At 37.9% G+C, this 6,699-nt stretch overlaps 1 pseudogene; it reads right to left on the bottom strand.

Annotated features, from left to right (window-relative positions):
• Positions 1-2,640: 2,640 nt before the first annotated feature.
• Positions 2,641-3,109, bottom strand: LOC138373921 (mitochondrial carrier homolog 2 pseudogene; annotated as a pseudogene).
• Between the last annotated feature and the right edge of the window lie 3,590 nt (positions 3,110-6,699).

The following is a 6,699-nucleotide window of genomic DNA, read 5'->3' as shown; positions in this document are numbered from 1 at the left end:
TGGTGTTTTCATGTACATATATATTGTGAAACAATTACCACAATCAAGGTAATTAACATATTTATCACTCATATAGTTACTGAGTTTATGCACGTGTGTGCATGCTTGTGTTGTGAGAATGAAGACTGAGATCTACCCTCTTTGCAAATTTTGGGTATACATTATTATTAACTATAGTCCCCATGCTGTACATTAGTTCTCCAGACTGATTCATGGGAGAAGTGCAAGTTTGTGCCCTTTGACCAATGTCTCACCAATCCCCCCACCCTCCACTCCTGGTAACCACCCTTCGACTCTGTTTCTATGAGTTCAGTTTTCTTAGATTTCAATGTAAGTGAGATCATGCTATATCTGTGTTCCCATATTGGGCTTATTTCATTTAATATAATGTCTTCCAGATTCATTCCTGTTGCCATATATGACAGGATTTCCTTCTTTATTAAGCCCAAATAATATTCTATCATATATAATATATTTTATATCATATATTATATATAGCATATATGTTATGTAATACATGTTATATGTTATATATGTTAAATGTTATATAATATGTGTGTTAAATATTATATGTAATATTATATATGTGTCATATATTATATGTAAATATACATATTATATTTGTATTTATATATATATATATATATATATATATATAAACACTCACCCATTCATGGACACTTCAGTTGTTTCCATATCTTAGCTATTGTGGATAATGCTCCAATGAACATAGGAATGCAGATATCGCTTCAAGATAGTGATTTTATTTCCTTTGGGTCTATCCCCAGATCTTTCTTTTTTTTCTTCATGAAGATGTTTGTCACTATAAACATCCCTCTTAGAACTGCTTTTACTGTATCCCACAAGTTTTGATGTGATGTGCTTCCATTTTCATTTGTCTCAATATATTTTTCATTTCCCTTTTGATTTCTTCTTTGACTCATTGGTTGTTCAGGAGTATGCTTAATTTGCACAATTTGTGAATTTTCCTGGTTTCCTCATGTTATTGATTTCTAGTTTCATATCATCATGGTCAGAAAAGATACTTGATATGATATCAATCTCCTTAAAGTTGTTAAGACTTGTTTTGTAGTGTAACATATGATCTATCCTGGAGAATGTTCTATGTGCGCTTAAGAAGAATGTGTATTTGCTGCAGTTGGATGGAATGTTCTATACATGTCTGATGGGTCCATTTGGTCTAAAGTGTAGTTCAAGTCCAATGTTTCTTTATTGATTTCCTGTCTAGATGATCTATTCATTGTTAAAAGTCGGGTATTGAACTCTCCTACTATTATTTTATTGCTGTCTATTTCTCCTTTCAGATCAATTAATATTTACATCACATATTTAGGCCCTCAAATGTTGGGTGTATACATATTTACAAATGTTATATCCTTCTGATGAATTAGCCCCCTTTATTACTATATAATGACCTTTTTGTCTCTTTTTACAGCTTTTTACTTAAAGACGATTGTCTGATATAAGCATAGTCAGCCCTACTCTCTTTTGGTTTCTATTTGCATGGAATATCTTTTTTCATCCCTTCACTTTCAGTCTACATGTGTCCTTAAATCTGAACTAAGTTTCCTGTAGGCAGCATATCTGGGTCTTGCTTCTTTAATTCCCTTCAGCCACTCTATGTGCTTTTATTGGAGAATTTAATTCATTTACATTCAAGGTAATTATTGAGAGGTAAGAACTTACAATTGCCATTTTGTTATTTGTTTCCTGGCTGTTTTGTTGATTCTTTGCTCCTTTTTTCCTCTCTTTTGTCTTCCTTTGTGATTTGATGATTTTTCTTATGCTTTGATTCCTTTCTCTTTATCTTTTGTGTATCTACTACAGGTTTTTGATTTGTGGTTACCATGAAGCTTACATTAAACAATTTATGGTTATAACAGTCTATTTTAAGCTAATAACAACTTAACTTCAATCACATACAAAAACTCCACACTTTTACTCCATACACACTCTTTTGATGTTTATAATGTCACAGCTTACATCTTTTTATATTGTGTATCCATTAACAAATTATTTTAGCTATTGTTATTTTTAATATTTTTGTCATTTAACCTTTTTACTAGAGTTACAAATGATTTACACAACACTATGATGGCATTAAGTATTCTGAATTTGACTGTACACTTATTTTTACCAGTGAGTTTCATACTTTTATGTTTTTTGTTACTAATTAGCATCCTTTCATTCCAGCTTGAAGAACTCCCTTTAACATTTCTTGTAGGCAGGTCTAATGGTGATGAACTCCCTCAGCTTTTGTTTGTCTGGGAAAGTCTTCATCTCTCCTTCATTTCTGAAAGACAGCTTTGCCAGGTAAAGTATTTTGCTTGGCAATTTTTTCTTTCAGCACTTTAAATATATCATCCTATTCTCTCCTGGTCTGCAAAATTTCTGCTAAGAAACTCACTGAAAGCTTTATAAGGCTATAGTATAAGGAGTTTCCTTATACATAAGGACCTTCTTTTTTCTTACAGCTTTCAAAAGTCTTTGTCTTTGATATTTTTCCCAATATTAAGTGATTATTTTAAAAGTGTGCCACATTGTATAAAAATCAGCCTTCTCTCCCATAATTCTGTGCACATGGGACTATAGAAATGACACTGTCCCTGCCCCACATCTTCAAATTAACATTCTCAGGTCACAACAATAAGTCTTCCTGAAGAAGACCTTCCAGAAAAACAAAACATTTCTTCAGCTCATATTTCCTCTTTTTGTAGCATGCACCAGCAATCTATCCAAGAAGTATACATTGGGGGGTAAGGAGGAGATTCACCAGCAAGCCCATCATTGTTGACAGCCATAAGATTAGAGACAAGCACAAAGAGATAGGTCAATATACTAGCAAAAAAAAATCCTGTGACAGCTTAGGAATAAGTCTTTATTTCATTCATGGTAGAAATTCCACTGTCCAGTGCATAGATGTAGTGAGGTAAACCAGTGAGTTACAGAGCCACAGAGAAAAGATGTCACCTAAAGGGTAAGGAACAAGACCTATAAAAAATCCTAGGATGCCCTCTTCCTGATAGATGGTTACTATAAAGTCACAAAGTCCACAATACTTGGATTCTGTACCAATGAATTGTACCATAGATCTCAGAGTGTTCACCTGGAAGGAATTTGTGATGAGGGTAGCAGCAGAATGAGCAATCACTTCTTGAGTTGTCACCTTGATAACTCGACCAAAAGAAGATGAGATTTCTTTCTGTATATTTCAAGGTCTTAACTCCTCAATCTTGTCACCTCCTGGTAATGCTGTAAAACTTTACCATCGGGCATAGTTCCAAGAACTCCTAAACACAGTCTTGCCGTTAAGCCTATGAACAACCCATGCCTCCCATCAATGTTCTCCACATGCTGAGTGTAACAAAAGAGACCAGGAAGTTGACATACTTGCTACTCCAAAATATGTTGTCCTATCGTTGGAAGAAGGGGCTTATATCCCACCTGGAAGAGCACTTCCACATACGTGAGAGGTGAGACCAGAGCCCAGAAGCACCTGACTGTCTGCATCCACTGTAACAGTATCTGCAGATGGACTTGTCTTTGATTTTTGACAGGTTGATTATAATGTGTCTTGGTGAAGTCTTCTTTGGGTTTAACCTGATTGGAAATCTTTCAGCTTCATGTACCTGGTTGTCCATATATCTCCTCAGATTCGGGAAGAGAACAAATGATGCCTCATTTGTCACGATTTCTATCTCTTTTTTGAACTTCTCATTTGCTAATATATTATTTTTCTGATTTTGTTAAAGTGTCTATCTGTGTTCTCTTGTAGCACACTGAGCTCCCCTAACACAATTATTTTGAATTCTTTGTCAGACAATTCGTATATCTCCATTTCTTTAGGGTTGGTTGCTGGAAAATTATTGTGCTAATTTGGTGGTGTCATGTTTCTTTGATTTTTTGTTTCTTATTCCCTTGCATTGATACCTGTGCATTTGATAGAGTTGTTACCTCTGTCAGGCTTTACCAACTGGTTTTAGTGGGGGAAGATCTTCACCTGTGGGTGGGTGCTTGGGCTCTAGCTGAGTGGGGTGCAGAACTTCCAGATCTGGTGAGGGCACAGCAACATAGTTTTTGTGCAGCTCTGTCACCTGAAGTCAGTGTTGGCAAAGACTGCAGGAGTCCTTAACAACCAAGGCTGTGGGTATCCACAGCAGCAACAAGGACTGCTGAGATTTTCAGTGGCAAAGGCTTCTGGGGTCCTCATAATCTCTTTTTCTCCCGTGGAGGAAATCATGGCTAAGGGGATCCCTCTTGGCACTGGGTTCAGTTCATGGGTGCGCTCCCATTGGAGGTGGCACCAGTGGTTGATGTACAATGCCAATGGAGCAGCCACAGATCTGGGTCTGGAACATGAGCACATGTTGAGAAACTGTGGCTCCAGGGTCTAGGACACCACGCTAGCCCATAGCAGTGGTGGCTCCAGTGTCGGAGGCATAGGCATGTGCAGAGTTGCTACAGCTCCAGAATGCAAGGCATGCATAGGCTTGGGGGGAGGGGACCCTCAGTCCTGGGGCAGCACAACGGTAGCTCATTCTTGGGGGGAGGGTTACAGCAGCATCTCCCTCTCCAAAGGGTGTGTGGCAGTGATGGCTATAGGTTACCTCAATAGCAAAATTTGCCAGTGTTCTCTATGGATCAGGCTGCTGAGGTCCACAATGACAAACGCTAAAGGGATCTCCACTGTGAAAGCTACAAGGAATTTTTGGCTGCTGCAGGGATTATTGAGGTCCTCAGTGGCAAAGGTTGCCTGGGTCTTCTGCAGAGCAGGTCACTAGGGATTGCAGTGGCACCTACTGTGTGGCTAAAACTGGTAGCCCCCACCATTCATCTTTGTTCCTAGCCATCTCCAGATGTATCAGTTGTGCTGATCTCCTTAGTGATCCTGTCTGTACAGTTATTCTCTGTTTTTTCTCCACTGTGTTGCTATAGGTTCTATAGCAGCAATATATACTCAGGGCTATTTTTATTCATGGGTAGCTAAATGGTGTGTGTGTGTGTGTGTGTGTGTGTGTGTGTGTTTGAGAGGAGGGTGGAGGCTGGTATTTCCTACTCTTTACCATATTACTCTGTTAACCTCTGCTTTATCCTTGGAAATGGTAACACTTTGAGCCTATCAGTCAATTGCACCCCAGTATAAATTAGTTTATCCCAAGGGCACTTATCTGTTTGGTAGATAAAAGGTAAAAGGACCTGAAGGATGCTAGGCTTTTGGTGTGTCAGGGAGAACATCTCAGGGCAGAAAATGAGCACAGAAAGGAAAAAAATGGGAGAGAGGTAAATAGACTTCATTTATTTTGCAGTTCATCTTGACCTGTGATTAAAATGGAGATGAGGCTAAGGACTAAGGACTGACAAGTTTTGAATAGTGAGAGTGTCAGACTTTCGAATCAACCCAAATAGTTCTCTTTTTCAATTAAAAGAAAACTCAATATTCTAATTTTTCCTCCACCTAGCAGTTTCCTCTGCTTTCAGACATGTCACTTTGCCTTCCTTTCTCTGTGGTCTGAAGAGTTAGAGGAATTGTTTTAGATTCCACCCAACCCAAGTTATGCACTTCTGATTTTTTTTTCTCAACTGACCTCATTTAGCAGGGTGGAAGGCAGCTTTTCCTAGTCTATTAAGACTTCAATAAAATCATCCATTTCTAGTTAACTGGAATAGTATTCACATTTAGACCTGCATATTAATTGGCTGATAACGAGATGATAAAGCTGCTTTTCTCTGCAGGTGTACCAATCAATTTCAATGAAACAGAAAAAATGAGTTCTTTTCTTGTTGCATCTGAAATTAAAAAGTGATTTATATTTTCTAATAAAGTGGTTTTCATTGATCTCCTTCTGAAAATGTATGGTTTCATTTGCACCCTTTTAAATTATAATAGTTTCCGTTTGTAAAATAATGATTTTCCAATATCATTTCTGGCTTCCAATTGATGATTAACTTTAATATGAATTTGAAGGGGAGTGTTTGGGGGGTATTAAGAGTCTCCATCTCCCAGCCCCCCGAAAAAGCCTGCTCCTTTTAATGACCTCAATATCCTCAAACTGCAGAATTTTTTTCCTAAATACAGTGTTGTCAAAGGAAGTTATGTTTTTTCCCCCAAGAAATCTATTTTTCTATTTCACAAGTTTCCTTTTGTCATAGAATTTTATGCCTGTGCCAATTGTTTTCCATTTCTGTTGTGTCAGCCTGACTGCAGGGCAAATGTGGAAAGGAGAGTTTTGTTTCTTTCTTCCCCCGTCACCAACAGCAAATTCTTACTTGGAGATGCTCACAGAATCCTGTTGTTATCAGCTGAATTCTGGCAGTGTGAAAACTGGCAGAGCAATTACATTTCACTTTAATTTAGTATTATGGTCTTCTAAGCCATAATATTTAAGCAGCCATGAAAGGAAGCTATATTCTGAACATGTGATGGAAAACTGCAGAGTCCAGGGTCGGTGTGGAGGGAGCAGTATCATCTCATTTCTCTGTCACCCAGAGGCATCTGGATTCACACTTCAGCTGCAAACAGGTGTTGAGTGGAGTTAAGGGACCATGTGGGCATTAGACCTAATTTAAAACAGATACCAGGGGCTTTGTCTATTTAACCACACAGGAGATGAATGTGGGCTGATAAATGAATTAATGGATGGATGGATGGATGGGTGGGTGGCGATGAATAAATGGATA

Source organism: Eulemur rufifrons, chromosome 23 (genome assembly GCF_041146395.1).
Source record: "Eulemur rufifrons isolate Redbay chromosome 23, OSU_ERuf_1, whole genome shotgun sequence".
In the NCBI taxonomy this organism is placed as follows: domain Eukaryota; kingdom Metazoa; phylum Chordata; class Mammalia; order Primates; family Lemuridae; genus Eulemur; species Eulemur rufifrons.
The sequence above is the reverse complement of the archived record's forward strand: the minus strand, read 5'-3'. Positions and strand labels throughout refer to the sequence as shown.